Source organism: Elephas maximus, chromosome 20 (genome assembly GCF_024166365.1).
Source record: "Elephas maximus indicus isolate mEleMax1 chromosome 20, mEleMax1 primary haplotype, whole genome shotgun sequence".
NCBI lineage: Eukaryota > Metazoa > Chordata > Mammalia > Proboscidea > Elephantidae > Elephas > Elephas maximus.
This window is the reverse complement of record NC_064838.1, coordinates 4,336,018-4,356,151: the sequence shown is the minus strand read 5'-3', so window position 1 is coordinate 4,356,151 and position 20,134 is coordinate 4,336,018.

The window sequence follows — 20,134 nt, the reverse complement described above, 5'->3', positions numbered from 1 at the left end:
TAACTCTCCAAATTCTTCAAGATGTTTTTCTAGATATTCAAGTTCTGTCTGAATTACCCAGTGTACTGTACTGGAATTAGCTGTATTTGCATATTCCCATCAGTTTCTGAAAGGAGTGTACTAAACACATACACAAACACACACACAATGAATTTTCTAATTTACCTGTTTCCTCTACCCTGATTCACTCTGTTGGTGAGGTGATTCTCTTTTCCCCATTTCTCTTGTTTCCGTGAGCAGGGGTTTTTCCTAAGCTCACTCTTGTCTCTCTGCCCCTTTACTTTGTTATAGGCAGGCAAAGCAATTTCTATGAGTACATCTTTTTTTTTTTTTTTTTTACATATTCCATTAAGTTGTACTTTGTGCAATATTAAAATTGCTATTCTGGCTACTTTTTGTTTCACATTTTTGTGGTATATATTTCCTTATGCTGTATTTTCAGCTTTTCTGAACCCTTGACAATGCAAATCCTGCAAATAACATCCTTCTGGGTTTAATTTGTTGGTTTTAGATTTTGAGAGTCTTTTCCTTTTGATCAATAAATTCAAACCATTTACTGTATTTTATGCAATAACACGCTTTTTGCATTTGTTTGCCAGCCGTGCCTTCCCATACCACAAGCACCATCACAAGTCCCATCATGCCAATCCTCTTCTGCACATTGTTGTAAAAAAAAAAATTAGCATAGTGCACTTAAGAAAATACCTCTCGCGGGGAGGACACAGCCAGTAAACAAACACAGAAGGTGCATGTTATTTGTGTAAAAATACAATACATATATGGAAACTGTGATATTTAGCTGTTTATTTCATTTTACTGCACATTTTCTATTTGTAAAACTTTCTTTTTGATTTTTTTTTTCTCTTTGCTGTCATACTTTGGGTATAGAAATTTTTTTTTGCAGGCTAGAAAATTATTCTATTTTTATTCTTGTGGTTGCTACCTGCAAATTGTGAGGAGCTATGTATCTGCTTATGGAGCTCCGGTGGCAAAGCTACTAAAAGGTCAGGCTGCTAACTAAAAGGTCAGCAGTTTGAATCCACTGGCCTCCCCTTGGAAACCCTATGAGGCAGTTTTACTCTGTCCTATAGGGTCGCTATGAGTTGGAATTGACTTGACAGCACAACAATGACAACATATATCTGCTTATTTTTTCTATAAATGTTGAAAACATATCAGCATCTATGTCTTTTATGTCTTTCTCTGCACAAAATGAGAAACCTAACATTCTTTATATTTACACTTTTCATAGCGTATTGGTTACCTATTGCTGTGTAAGGGTGTAGTGAAATCAGCTCCTTTATATGGCCTTTTGCCTTGGTTCTATGGAAAAACAACTTGGGATGTTTTTCCCCTAAGCCCTGTGGAGTTAGTTTTGCCCTAGTTTTCTACCCCGGAGGGTTTGTTACATTTTCTGCGTAAACTGTAAACAATTTGAGGTTTGATACTTTTTGTCTGGCCCTGAGCTGCAGCCTGCCCTGCGGTTGGTATGCATCTTGCAGGGATTGGTCAATATACTATGCAAATGAAGCAACTGTAGACTATGCAAGTGAAATTACTACAGCCTACTATGCAAATGAAGTGTCTGTGGCCTACCGAGAGGGGATTGGTCAGTTCCTGGCCCTGGTGGGAGGGCCATGCCTTGAAATTAACGAGGAGTTTGTGTATATATGTGGACAACCCCACAGAAGTTTTTCAGACGGGAAACAGGAAGAAGCAGAAATAAAAAAGGCAAGAGAGAGGAGAAAAGCAAGGAACACCCTAAAAGAGCTGTAACATAGGTCAAATGCTGTAACACTGAAGACAACGACAGGCCCAGAAGGGGCCCTACAGCAGAGCTGGTGGTGGCAGACAGCAGGGCCAAGAGGAGCCTGTCCCAAGGGGGCCGAGGGGAGCCCTGCATGGCAAAAATGAGTTGACAGAGCTGTCCTGCACCAGAGAAGCGAGATTTTGTCTGCACACTTCCTGATGCTGATCCTGAGTTATAGTCTGTTGATCCTGATCCTGAGTTGTACCTTGCTACTTTCTTAATAAACCACTTAACTGTAAGTATGGTCTGTGAGCTCTGTGTGGCCATTGCAATGGATGATCACACCCCGAAGAGAAGTAGAGAGTACTGTGGGATGGACAGCTGATGTCAGAATTGGTAGAAACATTACAGAGAGGAGGTGTGTGTGACCCCCACCTCATAGGGATTAGCCTTGGGCTGATCATGATTTGCATTATCCCCCCTAAAGTTAGACATGCTCCGATGCTACTACTCCCACCATTGCTCAAATGGTTTATTCCAAAATTTATCAGATTAAAGCAGCCTACATTTTTTATCTCACTGTGTCTGAGGATCAGGATTTCAGGAGTAGTTTAGCTGCGTGCATCAGGCTCAGAGTCTCTCACAAGACCACTTGAATCAAAGTGTCAGCTGGAGCAGCAGTTCTCTTACAGCTTGACTGGGAAAGGATCCACTTCCAAGCTCACTCACGTAGCTGCTGTTGTGTTCTCTCTGGCTGTTGGACAGAGACATCAGCTCCTTGACCTGAGAGCTTCTCTATATGGCAATTCACAACAGGAGGGTATGATTCCCTCAGAGTGAGCAATGGGGTTAGCAGGAGAGTCCAAGACGGAAGCCAGAGACAGGCCACCACATTTGCTAAATTCTACTCATCGATGGCACTGGGTTTTTACTCATTAGAAGTGAATCACCAAACCTTTTGTTGACCCAGGACAGGAACCATTCCCGAAGACAACTCATCAGACGCGGAAGGGACTGGACAATGGGTTGGAGAGAGATGCTGATGAAGAGTGAGCTACTGGTATCAGGTGGACACTTGAGACTGTGTTGGCGTCTCCTGTCTGGAGGGGAGATGGGAGGGTAGAGCGGGTTAGAAACTGGCAAAATGGTCACGAAAGGAGAGACTGGAAGAGCTGACTCATTAGGGGGAGAGTAAGTGGGAGTATGGAGTAAGGTGTATGTAAGTTTATATGTGACAGACTGACTTGATTTGTAAACGTTCACTTAAAGCTCAATAAAAATTATTAAAAAAAAAAAATGAATCACAAAGAGTCCCTGGGCAGCGCAAATGGTTAAGCACTTGATTACTAACCAAAAGGCTGGCGGTTCAAACCCACTCATAGGTGCCTTGGAAGATAGGCTAGCAATCTTCTCCCAATAGGTCACAGCCTTGAAAACCTTATGGAGCAGTTCTATTCTGCATACCTGGGGTCCCCATAAGTTGGATCAACTTAATGGCAACTAACCACAACAACATCATTCCTAAATGCTGCTGTTTCATAGTCCTGTGTGAAAACTATGAGCACAAGAAAACCCCCTACAGAAACTTTAACTCCTTAAAAGTGAATCACCAGACCCAGCTCACGTCCAAGGATATTACATAAAGTGTGAATACCAGGAGGTCAGGATCACTACGGACCATCTTGGAGACTGCCTACTTTACACAGTTAATATATACCATCATTTCTTCTTCTTTTTTTTTTTTTTTTGGCCAGAGTTATGTTGTTATAAGAAAGGAAGAAAGAATAACCGTAAGAAAAAATATTTTAAAAATAAAACAATATAAGTCAAATTTCCTGTTTTTTAGAAATAAAATCACAGACTACATGCGTAATTTTTAAAGTAAACTTAAAAGAGAGTTTCTTTTTTTTTTTTTTTTAATTGTCCTTGTTGTTTTGTCTTTCCTGAGTCCCTCTCTGGGACCCTAGAGTGTAAGCTCCTGTTACCTGAAACTGTCTGCTTGGGAGTTTCACCCTGTTTTGCAGGTAGGAGATTTGGGAAGAAGTTGACATGTGCTTCTGGAATCACTGGTATTTAAAAATAAATAAATAAACAGCTCTATGGATGTATAATTGATAAACAATAAGCTGTACAAAAAGTATAAAATTTGACATATGTATGCTCCTGTGGTACCATCACCACAATCAACGTAATGAATACCACCCCAAATACTTCCTCACACACTTCTGCAACCTCTTCCTTGCATTCTTCTTTCCTTCCCCCATCTGTCACTATATAATAGCTTGTACTTCTTAGAGTGTTTTATAAATGGAATCATATAGTCTGGGCCCTTTTTTGTCTGGCTTTTTTCATTTAGTATAACTAGTTTGTGTTTTACCCATGTTGTTGTGAGTATCAATAATACATTCCTTTTCCTGCTGAGTAGTATTTCATTGCTTGACATTCACAATTTGTTTATCCAGTCAGCTATTGATGTACATTTGGGTTGTTTCTAGTTCTGGGCTATTTTAAGTAAAGCTGCTATGCAAACCTGGTGGTGTAGTGGTTAAGTACTACAGCTGCTAACCAAAAGGTTGGCAGTTCAAATCCACCAGGTGCTCCTTGGAAACTCTATAGGGCAGTTTTACTCTGTCCTATAGGGTCGTTTTTTTAATAGGGTTGTTATATATCGGAATTGACTCAACGGCAACGGGTTAGGTTAGATTAGGTTTTGAACATTAATTTACAAGTCTTTGTATGGACATATATTTCTTTTTGTCTTGGGTAGATGCCTAAAAATGGAATAGCTGGATCATATGATAGATATACTTTTTGAGACACTGCTGATCTGTTTTCCAAAGTAGTCGTATTATTTAACATTTCCACAAGCAGTGTATGGGTGCTGTACCTCCTGCACATCCTCACCACCACTTGGTATGGTTACTATTTTAAATTTTAGCCATTCAGATAGATCTAATAATGTCAGATATGATATGCCTTTATGGTTTTTCTCTAATGACTAATGCTGTTAAGTATCTTTTCCTGTGCTTATTTTCCATCTGTAAACCTTCTTTGGTGACGTAATCAAATCTTTTGCTTATTTTTCTTTATTAGGTAGCTTATTTTCTAATTGTTGAGTTTTGAGAGTTTATACTCAGGATATAAGTCGTTTATCAGATACATGCTTTGCGAAGATTTTCTCCTGGTTGGTGGCTTGTTTTTTCATTCTCTTAAAAGTGCCTTTTCCAATAAAACTAGAAATCAATAACAGAAAAACTAGGGAAAAGAAATCAAATACTTGGAAAATGAACAATACCCTCCTGAAAAAACACTGGGTTATAGAAGACATCAAGGAGGGAATAAGGAAATTCATAGAATGCAACGAGAATGAAAATACTTCCTATCAAAACCTCTGGGACACAGCAAAAGCAGTGCTCAGAGGCCAATTTATATCGATAAATGCACACATACAAAAAGAAGAAAGAGCCAAAAGCAGAGAACTGTCCCTACAACTTGAACAAATAGAAAGTGAGCAACAAAAGAACCCATCAGGCACCAGAAGAAAACAAATAACAATTGAAAGAATTAACAAAGCCAAAAGCTGGTTCTTTGAAAAAATTAACAAAATTGATAAACCATTGGCTAGACTAACTAAAGAAATACAGGAAAGGAAACAAATAACCCGAATAAGAAACGAGAAGGACCACATCACAACAGAACCAACTGAAATTAAAAGAATCATTTCAGATTACTACGAAAAATTGTACTCTAACAAATTTGAAAACCTAGAAGAAATGGATGAATTCTTGGAAAAACACTACCTACCTAAACTAACACATTCAGAAGTAGAACAACTAAATAGACCCATAACAAAAAAAGAGATTGAAACGGTAATCAAAAAACTTCCAACAAAAAAGAGCCCTGGCCCGGACGGCTTCACTGCAGAGTTCTACCAAACTTTCAGAGAAGAGTTAACACCACTACTACTGAAGGTATTTCAAAGCATAGAAAATGACGGAATAGTACCCAACTCATTCTATGAAGCCACCATCTCCCTGATACCAAAACCAGGTAAAGACATTACAAAAAAAGAAAATTATAGACCTATATCCCTCATGAACATAGATGCAAAAATCCTCAACAAAATTCTAGCCAATAGAATCCAACAACACATCAAAAAAATAATTCACCATGATCAAGTGGGATTTATACCAGGTATGCAAGGTTGGTTTAATATCAGAAAAACCATTAATGTAATCCATCACATAAATAAAACAAAAGATAAAAACCACATGATCTTATCAATTGATGCAGAAAAGGCATTTGACAAAGTCCAACACACATTTATGATAAAAACTCTTACCAAAATAGGAATTGAAGGAAAATTCCTCAACATAATAAAGGGCATCTATGCAAAGCCAACAGCCAATATCACTCTAAATGGAGAGAACCTGAAAGCATTTCCCTTGAGAACGGGAACCAGACAAGGATGCCCTTTATCACCGCTCTTATTCAACATCGTACTTGAAGTCCTAGCCAGGGCAATTAGGCTACACAAAGAAATAAAGGGTATCCGGATTGGCAAGGAGGAAGTAAAGTTATCACTATTTGCAGATGACATGATCTTATACACAGAAAACCCTAAGGAATGCTCCAGAAAACTACTGAAACTAATAGAAGAGTTTGGCAGAGTCTCAGGTTATAAGACAAACATACAAAAATCACTTGGATTCCTCTACATCAACAAAAAGAACACCGAAGAGGAAATAACCAAATCAATACCATTCACAGTAGCCCCCAAGAAGATAAAATACTTAGGAATAAATCTTACCAAGGATGTAAAAGACCTATACAAAGAAAACTACAAAGCTCTACTACAAGAAATTCAAAAGGACATACTTAAGTGGAAAAACATACCTTGCTCATGGATAGGAAGACTTAACATAGTAAAAATGTCTATTCTACCAAAAGCCATCTATACATATAACGCACTTCCGATCCAAATTCCAATGTCATATTTTAAGGGGATAGAGAAACAAATCACCAATTTCATATGGAAGGGAAAGAAGCCCCGGATAAGCAAAGCATTACTGAAAAAGAAGAAGAAAGTGGGAGGCCTCACTCTACCTGATTTCAGAACCTATTATACAGCCACAGTAGTCAAAACAGCCTGGTACTGGTACAACAACAGGCACATAGACCAATGGAACAGAATTGAGAACCCAGATATAAATCCATCCACGTATGAGCAGCTGATATTTGACAAAGGCCCAGTGTCAGTTAATTTGGGAAAAGATAGTGTTTTTAACAAATGGTGCTGGCATAACTGGATATCCATTTGCAAAAGAATGAAACAGGACCCATACCTCACACCATGCACAAAAACTAACTCCAAGTGGATCAAAGACCTAAACATAAAGACTAAAATGATAAAGATCATGGAAGAAAAAATAGGGACAATGTTAGGAGCCCTAATACAAGGCATAAACAGAATACAAAACATTACCAAAAATGATGAAAAGAAACCCGATAACTGGGAGCTCCTAAAAATCAAACACCTATGCTCATCAAAAGACTTCACCAAAAGAGTAAAAAGACCACCTACAGACTGGGAAAGAATTTTCAGCTATGACATCTCCGACCAGCGCCTGATCTCTAAAATCTACACGATTCTGTCAAAACTCAACCACAAAAAGACAAACAACTCAATCAAGAAGTGGGCAAAGGATATGAACACACATTTCACTAAAGAAGATATTCAGGCAGCCAACAGATACATGAGAAAATGCTCTCGATCATTAGCCATTAGAGAAATGCAAATTAAAGCTACGATGAGATTCCATCTCACACCAACAAGGCTGGCATTAATCCAAAAAACACAAAATAATAAATGTTGGAGAGGCTGCGGAGAGATTGGAACTCTTATACACTGCTGGTGGGAATGTAAAATGGTACAACCACTTTGGAAATCTATCTGGCGTTATCTTAAACAGTTAGAAATAGAACTACCATACAACCCAGAAATCCCACTCCTTGGAATATACCCTAGAGAAACAAGAGCCTTCACACAAACAGATATATGCACACCCATGTTTATTGCAGCTCTGTTTACAATAGCAAAAAGCTGGAAGCAACCAAGGTGTCCATCAACGGATGAATGGTTAAATAAATTGTGGTATATTCACACAATGGAATACTACGCATCGATAAAGAACAGTGACAAATCTGTGAAACATTTCATAACATGGAGGAACCTGGAAGGCATTATGCTGAGCGAAATGAGTCAGAGGCGAAAGGACAAATATTGTATAAGACCACTATTATAAGATCTTGAGAAATAGTAAAAACTGAGAAGAACACATACTTTTGTGGTTACGAAGCGGGGAGGGAGGGACGGAGGGAGTGGGTTTTTTATTGATTAATCAGTAGATAAGAACTGCTTTAGGTGAAGGGAAAGACAACACTCAATACATGGAAGGTCAGCTCAATTGGACTGGACCAAAAGCAAAGAAGTTTCTGGGATAAAATGAATGCTTCAAAGGTCAGCGGAGTAGGGGCTGGGGTCTGGGGAACATGGTTTGCGGGGACTTCTAAGTCAATTGGCAAAATAATTCTATTATGAAAACATTCTGCATCCCACTTTGAATTGTGGCGCCTGGGGTCCTAAATGCCAACAAGCGGCCATCTAAGATGCATCAATTGGTCTCAACCCACCTGGAGCAAAGGAAAATGAAGAACACCAAGGTCACACGACAACTAGGAGCCCAAGAGACAGAAAGGGCCACATGAACCAGAGACCTACATCATCCTGAGACCAGAAGAACTAGTTGGTGCCCGGCCACAATTGATGACTGCCCTGACAGGGAGCACAACACAGAACTCCTGAGGGAACAGGAGATCAGTGGGATGCAGACCCCAAATTCTCATAAAAAGACCATACTTAATGGTCTGACTGAGACTAGAGGAATCCCGGTGGCCATGCTCCCCAGACCTTCTGTTGGCACAGGACAGGAACCATCCCCGAAGACAACTCATCAGACATGAAAGAGACTGGTCAGCGGGGGGGAGAGAGATGCTGATGAAGAGTGAGCTAATTATATCAGGTGGACACTTGAGTGTGTGTTGGCAACTCTTGTCTGGAGGGGGGATGGGAGGATAGAGAGAGAGGGAAGCTGGCAAAATTGTCACGAAAGGAGAGACTGAAAGGGCTGACTCAATAGGGGGAGAGCAGGTGGGAGTATGGAGTAGGATGTATGGAAACTTATATGTGACAGACTGATTGGATTTGTAAACGTTCACTTGAAGCTTAATAAAAGTTAATTAAAAAAAAAGTACCTTTTTAATTTTGAGGAAGTCCAATTTATCAATTTGTTCTTTTATGGGTCATGTTTTTGTGTCATATTTAAGAAATCTTGCCTAGCCCAATGTCACAGTTATATTCTATTACATTTTTCTGTAAGAGTTTTACAGTTGTTAAGTTTTACATTAAGTCTATGATTTACTTTGAGTCAATGTTTGTATATGGTATGAGGTATGTGTTGATCAAATTTCGTCATTTTTTTTGCACATGAATATCCAGTAGTCACAGCACCATTTTTTAAAAAGAACATCCTTTCTCCACTGCATTGCCTTTGGACATTTGTCAAAAAATAGCTCTCCATAGATGTATGGATTTATTTTGGGACTCTATAATCAACAATTTATCTATTTTCCGCTTTTAGTTCAAAACCATGTTCTTTTGATTACTCTAATTTATAATAACTCTTGAAATTAGGTAAGTGTTAGTATTCCAAATTCATTATTCTTTTGCAGCTTTTTTCTTTTTCTGTCTATGCTAGAGTTTTACATTTCTGTATGAAATTTATAAATTTAGATGGACAATTTCCTCAGAAAAAAAAAAAACTAAAAATCTGCTGGGGAGGTGGGGCCAAGATGGTGGAATAGACAGATGCTTCCGGTGAGTCTTCTTACAAAAAGACCCGAGAAAACAAGTGAAATGACTGTATTTATGACAAGCTAGGAGGCTTGAACATCAAAGGCAAAGTTAGAAAACAGGCTGAGAGGCAGGGGGAGGAAGAGATTGTTTAGAAGTGGAGAGGAGTTGCTGGACCTGAATCGCCGGGAGCCCTCAGGCACCATTCCCGGGAGCGGCTACAGCAGGCTGGTACTAGTGTTCAGCCACATTTTCCTCAGGGAGAAGCAGCCAGCCACACAGCCTACTCACACCTCCCAACCCAGAGAAGAATGGCACTCTCGACAAAAGCTAAGTACTTGTGTATATTTTACTGTGCCCTCCCCCCCAAGATGGCTTCAGTGGCTGTTAACTTCCCTGGGCCTGAGATAGGCGCTGCTGAGTACCTAGAGCCATCCTCTTGGCCTTGGAGAAGGAATAAATTTGCAACTGGGGGAAAAGATAATTTGCCAACTCCATTAACCCCAGGAGTTCTGGACAGAAGCAGCTCCTATCTGGGCGTAAACAGTCTGTGGACTTGGACTACCTTTCACCCCTGCACGGACCTGTATGGCCCTATTTCAGGATAATATGCCCTTGTTGGTAGACTGCAACTGCTTCAGTTGTGCAGTGGAGAGGTGTGTGTTTGATGTTTGACACCACTTTACCTATTAAACAGAGTCATCACCTACTTACATCAGGGGCCTAAGGACTGGTGGCTCCACTCAGGTCACCCTGCCACCCACAACAGGGGTCCAAGGATAACTGGCACCTCCCATTCCTTACAACCAAAAGCATTGTGTACCCATGGTCCATCTGTAGAACCATCCCACCTGTACACTCTAGGGAAGAGGGACGTGTTTCCTCAAAGACACTTGGGGGATGATTCTCAGCCCCTGCCTTGTTCAAAGCGTGACCCCCTGCTGCAAACAGATACCTGTACATACACCAATCACCCCTGCCTCTCTAAAACCATAGGACAGAGTCTGTACCACACACTTGATGAGCAGCTACCTGGACACCTGAGCTGAATCCATACAAGAAAAGTGAATGGACTCCTAGACTGATATACCTGATAACAGCTCTAGCCATCTGGTGACAGGAAGTCAGGGCTTCAAAGGTGAAAATAATCAAGCTAGCTCACGCAAGCAACCCATTTGGGTATATCAAAACAAAACAAAGCAATAAGCTAGAATACAGTAAGCAAACATAAAATAAGCTAATGTAATAACTTATAGATGGCTCAGAGAAAACAGTCAATATCAAATCACATAAAGAAACAGACCATGATTGCTTCAACAAGCTCTCAAAACAAAGAATCAAGGGATCTTCTAGATAAAAGTGCCTTCCTGGAGTTACCAGATGCAGAGTACAAAAGATTAATATACAGAGCTCTTTAAGAAATCAGGAAGGAGATCAGGCAACATGCAGAACAAGCCAAGGAACACACAGATAAAGCAGTTGAAGAAATTAAAAAGGTTATTCAGGAACATAATGAAAAATTTAATAAGCTGGAAGAATCCATAGAGAGACAGCAATCAGAAATTCAGAAGATTAACAATAAAATCACAGAATTAGACGACTCAATGGAAAGTCAGAGGAGCAGAATTGAGCAAGTGGAAGGCAGAATTTGTGAACTTGAAGGTAAAGCGCATGGCACCAATATATTTGAAGAAAAATCAGATAAAAGAATTAAAACAAATGAAGAAACCCTAAGAATCATGTGGGACTCTATCAAGAAAAATAATCTACAAGTGATTGGAGTACCAGAATAGAGAGGGATAACAGAAAATACAGAGAGAATTGTTGAAGATTTGTTGCCAGAAAACTTCCCTGATATGGTGAAAGATGAGAAGATATCTATCCAAGATGCTTATCGAACTCGACATACAGTAGATTTTTAAACGAAATTCACTGAGACATATTATAATCAAACTTGCCAAAACCAAAGATAAAGAGAGAATTTTAAGAGCAGCTAGGGATAAATGAAAAGTCATCTATAAAGGAGAGTCAATAAGAATAAGCTCAAAGTACTCAGCAGAAGCCATGAAGCAAGAAGGCAATGGGACAACTTATATAAATAACTGAAGGAAAAAAATGCCAGTCAAGAATCATATATCCAGGAAAACTGTCTCTCAAATATGAAGGTGAAATTAGGACATTTCCAGATAAACAGAAATTTAGGGAAATTGTAAAAACCAAACCAAAACTACAAGAAATACTAAAGGGAGTTCTTTGGTTAGAAAATCAATAATGTCAGGTATCAACCTAGTTCTAGAACACTGGACAGCACAATCAGATATCAACCCAGAGAGACAAATCACAAAAATAAATCAAGATAAAAAAACACTCAAAACAGGGAAACAGTGATGTTATTCTGTAAAAGAAGACAACATTAAAACAATAAAGACAGACTAAGAAATGTAGTCATAGATCTTTCATATGGAGAGGAAGACAAGGCGATATAAAGAAATAAAAGCTAGGTTTAAACTTAGAAACATGGGGGTAAATATTAAGGTAACCACAAAGGAGACAAACTATCCTACACATCAAAATAAAATACAAGAAAAGAATAGAGACTCAGAAGAAACAAAATCAACAACAACGAATAAGAGGAAAAGACAATATACAGAGATAAACTACTCCGCGCAAAAAATGAAATGGGAAAAAGGAACTGTCAACAACACACAAAAAAGACATCAAAATGACAGCACTAAATTCATACCTATCCATAATTACGCTGAATGTAAATGGACTAAATACACCAATAAAGAGACAGAGAGTGGCAGGATAGATTAAAAAAAAACATGATCTGTATATATGCTGCCTACAAGAGACAAACCTTAGACTTAGAGACACAAACAAACTAAAACTCAAAGGATGGAAAAAACTATATCCTGCAAAAAAACAATCAAAAAAGAAGAGGAGTGGCAATATTAATTTCTGACGAAATAGACTTTAAAGTTAAAACCATCACAAAAGATAAGGACGGACACTATATAATGAATAAAGGGACAATATACCAGGAGGATATAACCATATTAAATATTTATGCACCCAGTGACAGGGCTGCAAGATACATAAAACAACTCTAACAGCATTGAAAAGAGAGACAGGTCCACAACTCTAGTAGGAGACTTTAACACACCACTTTCGGTGAAGGACAGGACATCTAGAAAGAAGCTCAATAAAGACATGGAAGATCTAAAGGCTACAGTCAACCAACTTGACCACACAGGCATATACAGAACGCTCCACCCAACAGCAGTCAAATATACTTTCTTTTCTAGTCCACATGGAACATTCTCTAGAATAGACCACATATTAAATCATAAAGCAAGCCTTAGCAGAATCCAAAACACTGAAATATTATAATCATCTTCTCTGACCAAAAAACAAAAACCAAACCCACTGCCGTCGAGTCGATTCCAACTCATAGCAACCTTATAGGACAGAGTAGAACTACTCCATTGAGTTTCCAAGGAGCACTTAGCAGATTTGAACTGCCGACCCTTTGGTTAGCAGCCATAGCACTTAACCACTACACTGCCAGAGTTTCACTTCTCTGACCATAAGGCCATAAAAGTAGAAATCAATAACAGACAAAGCAGAGAAAAGAAATCAAACACTTGGATACCAAACAATACCCTGTTAAAAAAAATATAGAAGACATTAAGGATGGAATAAAAAAATTCATAGAATCTAATGAGAATGAAAACACTTCCTATCAGAATCTTTGGCACACAGTGAAAGCAGTGCTCAGAGGTCAATTTATATCAATTAATGCACACTTACAAAAAAGAAGAAAGGGCCAAAATCAAAGAATTATCCTTACAACTTGAACGAATAGAGAGCAACAAAAGAAACCCTCAGGCACCAGAAGAAAGCAAATAATAAAAATCAGAGCAGAATTAAATGAAGTAGAAAACAGAAAAACAGTTGAAAGAGTTAACAAGACCAAAAGCTGGTTCTTTGAAAACATCAACAAAATTGATAAACCACTGGCCAAACTCACAAAAGAAAAACAGGAGAGGAAGCAAATAACTGGAATAAGAAATGAGAGGGGCAATATTACAACAGACCCAACTGAAATTAAAAGAATCATATCAGATTACTATGAAAAATTGTACTCTAACAAATTTGAAAACCTAGAAGAAATAGATGAATTCCGAGAAACACACTACCTACCTAAACTAACACAAACAGAGGTAGAACAACTAAATAGACCCATAACAAAAGAAGAGATTGAAAAGGTAATCAAAAAACACCCAACAGAAAAAAAAGCCCTGGTCCGGACTGCTTCACTGCAGAGTTCTACCCAACTTTCAGAGAAGAGTTAATACCACTACTACTCAAGGTATTTCAGAGCATAGAAAAGAACAGAATACTCCCAAACTCCTTCTCTGAAGCCAGCACATCCCTGATACTGAAACGAGGTAAACACACCACAAAAAAAGAAAATTAGAGACTTATATCCCTCATGAACTTAAATGCAAAAATCCTCACCAGGCATGCAGGGATGGTTCAGCATTAGAAAAACAATTAATGTAATCCATCATATAAATAAAACAAAAGACAAGAATCACATGATTTTATCAATTGATGCAGAAAAGTCGTTTGACAAAGTTCAATACCCATTCATGATAAAAACTCTCAGCAAAATAGGAATAGAAGGAAAATTCCTCAACATTATAAAGGGCATTTATACAAAGCCAATAGCCAACATCATCCTAGATGGAGAGAGTCTGAGAGCATTCCCCTTGACATCAGGAACCAGACAAGGATGACCTTTATCCCCACTCTTATTCAACAGTGTGCTGGAAGTCCTAGCCAGAGCAATTAGGCTAGATAAAGAAATAAAGGCATCCAGATTAGAAAGGAAGAAGTAAAAGTATATCTATTTACAGATGACATGATCTTATACACAGAAAACCGTAAAGAATCCTCAAGAAAACTACTGAAACTAATAGAAGAGTTCAGCAGAGCATCAGGATACAAGATAAACCTAAAAAATCAGTTCGATTCCTCGACACCAACATAAAGAACATTGAAGAGGAAATCACGAAATCAATACCATTTACAGTAGCCCCCAAGAAGATAAAATATTTAAGAAGAAATCTTTCCAGAAGTGTAAAAGACAAAGAAAATGGCAAGACGCTACTGCAAGAAACCAAAAGAGACCTACATAAGTGGAAAAACATACCTTGCTCATGGGTAGGAAGGTTTAACATTATAAAAATGTCTATTCTACCAAAAGTGATCTATAGATATAATGCAATTCCAATCCAAATTCGAATGGCATTTTTTAATGAGATGGAGAAACAAATCACCAACTTCATATGGAAGGGAAAGAGGCCCCGGATAAGTACAGCATTACTGAAAAAGAACAAAGTGGGAAGCTTCACTCTATCTGATTGTAGGACCTATTATACTGCTACAGTAGTCAAAACATCCTGGTACTTGTACAACAGATACATGGACCAATGGAACGGAATTGAGAATCCAGACATAAATTTATCCACGTATGAGTGGCCGATATTTGACAAAGGCCCAAAGTCAGTTAAATGGGGAAAAGACAGTCTTTTTAACAAATGGTGCTGGCATAACTGGATATCTATCTGCAAAAATATGAAACAAGACCCGCACCTCAAGCCATGTGCAAAAACGAACTCAAAATGGATCAAAGACCTAGATATAATTTCTAAAACAATAAAGATCATGGAAGAAAAAATAGGGACAACGTTAGGAGCCCTAATACATGGCATAAACAGTATACAAAACATTACAGACAGTACAGAAGAAAGACTAGATAAGTGGGAGCTCCTAAAAATCAAACACCTATGCTCATCCAAAGACTTCACAAAAAGAGTAAAATGATTAGCTACAGACTGGGAAAAAGTTTTCAGCTATGACATTTCTGATCAGCGCCCTATCTCTTAAATATACATGATACTGCAAATACTCAACTACAAAAAGACAAATAACCCAATTAAAAAATGGACAAAGGGTATGAACAAACATTTCACTAAAGAAGACATTCAGTAGTGAACAGATACATGAGAAAATGCTCACGATCTTTAGCCATTAGAGAAATGCAAATCAAAACTACAGTGAGATTCCATTTCACCCCAAAAAGGCTGGCATTAATCCAAAAAACACAAAATAATAAATGTTGAAGAGGTTGTGGAGAGACTGGAACACTTATACACTGCTGGTGGGAATGTCAAATGGTACAACCACTTTGGAAATCAATTGGCTCTTCCTTAAAAAGCTAGAAATAGAACTACCATATGATTCAGCCATCCCACTCCTTGGAATATGTCCTAGAGAAATAAGAGCCTTTACACGAACAGATATATGTACACCCATGTTCACTGCAGCACTGTTTACAATAGCAAAAAGATGGAAGCAACCAAGATGCTCATCAATGAATGAATGGATAAATAAATTATGGTATACTCACACAATGGAATACTACGTATCATTAAAGAACAGTAATGAATCTGTGAAACATTCATAACATGGAGGAACCTTGAAGGCATTATACTGAGTGAAATTAGTCAGTTGCAAAAGGACAAATATTTTATGAGACCATTATTATAAGGACTCGAGAAATAGTTTTAACATGGAAGAAAATATTCTTTGATGGTTATGAGACAGGGGAGGGAAGAAGGGAGGGAGGAGGTATTACTAATTAGGTAGTAGGTAAGAACTATTTTAGGTGAAGGGAAAGACAACACATAGGACAGGAGAGGTCAGCACAACTGGACTAGCCAAAAGCAATGAAGTTTCCTGAATAAACTGGATGCTTCAAAGGCCAGTGTAGCAGGGGTGGGCTTTAGGGGACCATGGTTTTAGGGGACATCTAAGTCAAGTGGCATAATAAAATCTATTAAGAAAAATTCTACAACCCACTTTGGAGAGTGGCATCTTAACGCTAGCAAGCAGCCATCAATGGGTCTCAACCCACCTGGAGCCAAGGAGAATGAAGAACACCAAAGACAAAAGGTAATTATGAGCCCAAGAGACAGAAAGAGCTGCATAAACCAGAGACTACGTCAGTCTGAGACCAGAAGAACTAGATGGTGCCCGGCTACAACCAATGACTGTCCTGACAGGGAACACAAAACAGAACCCCTGACGGAGCAGGAGAGCAGTGGGATGTAGACCCCAAATTCTCATAAAAAGACCAGACTTAATGGTCTGACTGAGACTGGAAGGACCCCAGTGGTCATGGTCCCCAGACCTTCCCTTAGCCTAAGACAGGAACCATTCACAAAGCCAGCTCTTCAGACAGGGATTGGACTGGACTATGGAATAGAAAATGGTACTGGTGAAGAATGAGCCTCCTGGATCAAGTAGACACATGAGACTATGTTGGTATCTCCTGTCTGGAGGGGAGGTGAGAGGACAGAGGGGGTCAGAAGCTGGCCAAATGGACATGAAAAGAGAAAGTAGAGGGAAGGAGTGTGCTGTCTCATTAGGGGGAGAGCAATTCAGAGTATATAGCAAGGTGTATATAAATTTTTGTATAAGAGACTGACTTGATTTGTAAATTTTCACTTAAAGCACAATAATAATAATAAAATCTGCTGGGATTTTGATTGAGATTGCATTGAAACCATAGGTCAATTTGGGAGAAAATGACATCTTAACAACATTGAGTTTTTCAACCCACAGACAAGGAATATTTCTCCACTTATTTAGGTCTTTGTTCCTCTATATGTAATGTCTCTTGTTCATTTGGCTGCTTTTAAGATTTTCTCTTCATCACTGGGATTGAACAATTCAGTATGTGTTTTGGTGTAGTTTTCTTTTTATTTATTATTTGGTGCTTTGAGCTTCTTGGATTGGTAGGTTTACAGTTTTCCTTAAGTCTAGAAAATTTGAGCCATTATTTCTTCAAATGTTTTTTTCTGTCTCCCTGCTTCTCTGGGGACTTCAAATATGTACATATTAAGCTGCTTGAAATTGTTCCATAGCTCACTGGGGCTGTTTTCATTATTGAAAAATTATTGTTTCTCTGTACCCTTTTAGAAAGTTTCTATAACTATGGCTTCAAGTTTACTAATCTTTTCTTCCAAAATATCTAATCTGTCAGTAATCCTTCAGATGTATTTTTCATCTCAGATATTGTAGTTTTTGTCTCTAGAAATTCTATTCTATTTGGATCTTTTTATATCTTTTACATCTCTACTTAACGTTTAGAACATACGGAATACAGTTATAATAACTGCTTTAGTGTTCTCTTGGGCTATGCTAGCGTTTCATCTGTTCTGGATTAGATTCGAATGGTTGATTATTCTCATCTAGTTTGATTACTAGGCTACTTCTGTTGTCTTTTTGAATCCCTGTAATTTGATTGGATAGCAGACATTGTGAATTTTACGTTTTTGGGTGCTGGATATTTTTCTATTTCTGTAAATATTCTTGAGCTTTGTTCTAGGATGCAGTTATGTTACTTGTAAATAAATTAATCCTTTTGGTTCTTGCTTTTATGATTTGTTAGGTGGTTCTGGAGTTTAGGGCTTGGGTTTAGAGTTTCAATGGTTATGGTTCAGGGTTCAGTGTAAGCCTTCTTATTTTCCTCTACTGAGGCAAAATCTTCCTGAATACCCAATTTCCCATAAGTTATTAATTTTTCCCATCTGGCTGGTGGGGAAAAGTATTGTTCCAGGTAATGCCTAGTGATCACACAACTTTGTCTCTTACCCTTTCACATAGTTTTTCTCTGGTCTCAATTTCTTCACATGCGTGTGCTGATCAATACTCTGCTGAATATTCAAGGGAAATCCTCTGCAGATCTTTGGGGTTCTTGCTTTTTGCAGCTCTCTTCTCTAGTACCCTGAACTATAAAGTCTAGACTACTTGGTCTGCCTGTACTCTCAGCTCTTTCTCCTCTATTCAGATAGTCCTCTGGGCTTTACCTCAGTTCCTCCTCTCTGTACAATGGCTTGGAAGGCCTCCTCAGGCAGTAATCTGGAGCAAACATAGGGCTCATAGTTTAGTTCCTGCTTCTCAGGGATCACTATCCTTCATTGCTTGATGCCCAGTGTCTTGATAACTACTGATTTATGTATTTTTTTCTGTTCTTTTCTTTCTTCTTTCTTTTCTTTTCAGCAGAAAGATAAATATCACTCCTGTTACTCAACCTTGACCATAGTGGAATTCCAAGAGTTTCTTCTTCATAACTGTTTGTTCATTTTTCACATTTCCATTACCCCATTCATCTCTCAGCATTTTCCATTGGCTAATTTTAGATTATTATTCTCTCTGTTACATTATTTCTGTTTCCTCTGGCATAGATTGTTATGATGTCCTTATTTCATAGTGCTTGTGTTTCTCAGGTATCTCGCAATCTTTTCTTGGACTTAGTTTTATTCTCTGGAGCTATTAGTTAATACCTAACAATGGGAAGAAGTGAAGGATAGAGCCTTAATAACCTGTACATAGATCAAGAGGCAGTTGTTCGGACAGAACAAGGGGATACTGCAGGGTTTAAAGTCAGGAAAATGTGTGCATCAAGATTATATCCTTTCACCATACGTATCCAATCTGTATGCTGAGCAAATAATCCAAGAAGCTGGACTATATGAAGAAGAATGGGGCATCAGGATTGGAGGAAGACTCATTAACAACCTTGCTTGCTGAAAGTGAAGAGGACTTGAAGCACTTACTGATGAAGATCAAAGACCACAGCCCTCAGTATGGATTACACCTCAGCTTAAAGAAAACAAAAATCCTCACAACTGGACCAATAAGCAACATCATGATAAATGGAGAAAAGATTGAAGTTGTCAAGAATTTCATTTTACTTGGATCCACAATCAACACCCATGGAAGCAGTAGTCAAGAAATCAAGATACATTTCATTGGGCAAATCTGCTGCAAAAGACCTCTTTAAAGTGTTGAAAAGCAAAGATGTCACCTTGAAGACTAAGGTGCACCTGACCCAAGCTATGGTATTGTCAATCACCTCATATAAATGTGAAAGCTAGGCAATGAATAAAGAAGACTGAAGAAGAATTGACGCCTTTGAATTGTGGTGTTGGCAAAGAATAATTTATATACCATGGACTGCCAAAAGAACAAACAAATCTGTCTTGGAAGAAGTACAACCAGAATGCTCCTTTAAAGCAAGGATGGAGAGACTATATCTTACATACTTTGGACATGTTGTCAGGAGGGATCAGTCCCTGGAGAAGGACATCATGCTTGGTAAAGTACGGGGTCAGTTGAAAAGAGGAAGACCCTCAATGAGATGGACTGATACAGTGGCTACAACAGTGGGCTCAAGCATAACAACACCTGTGAGTATAGCACAGGACTGAGCAGTGTTTCGTTCTGTTTATATAGGGTTGCTATGAGTTGGAACCGACTTGACAGCACCTAAAAATAACATATGTTTCTCCAGTGCATAGATGGGAGGGCCTCATGGAAGAGTACCCCTTGTT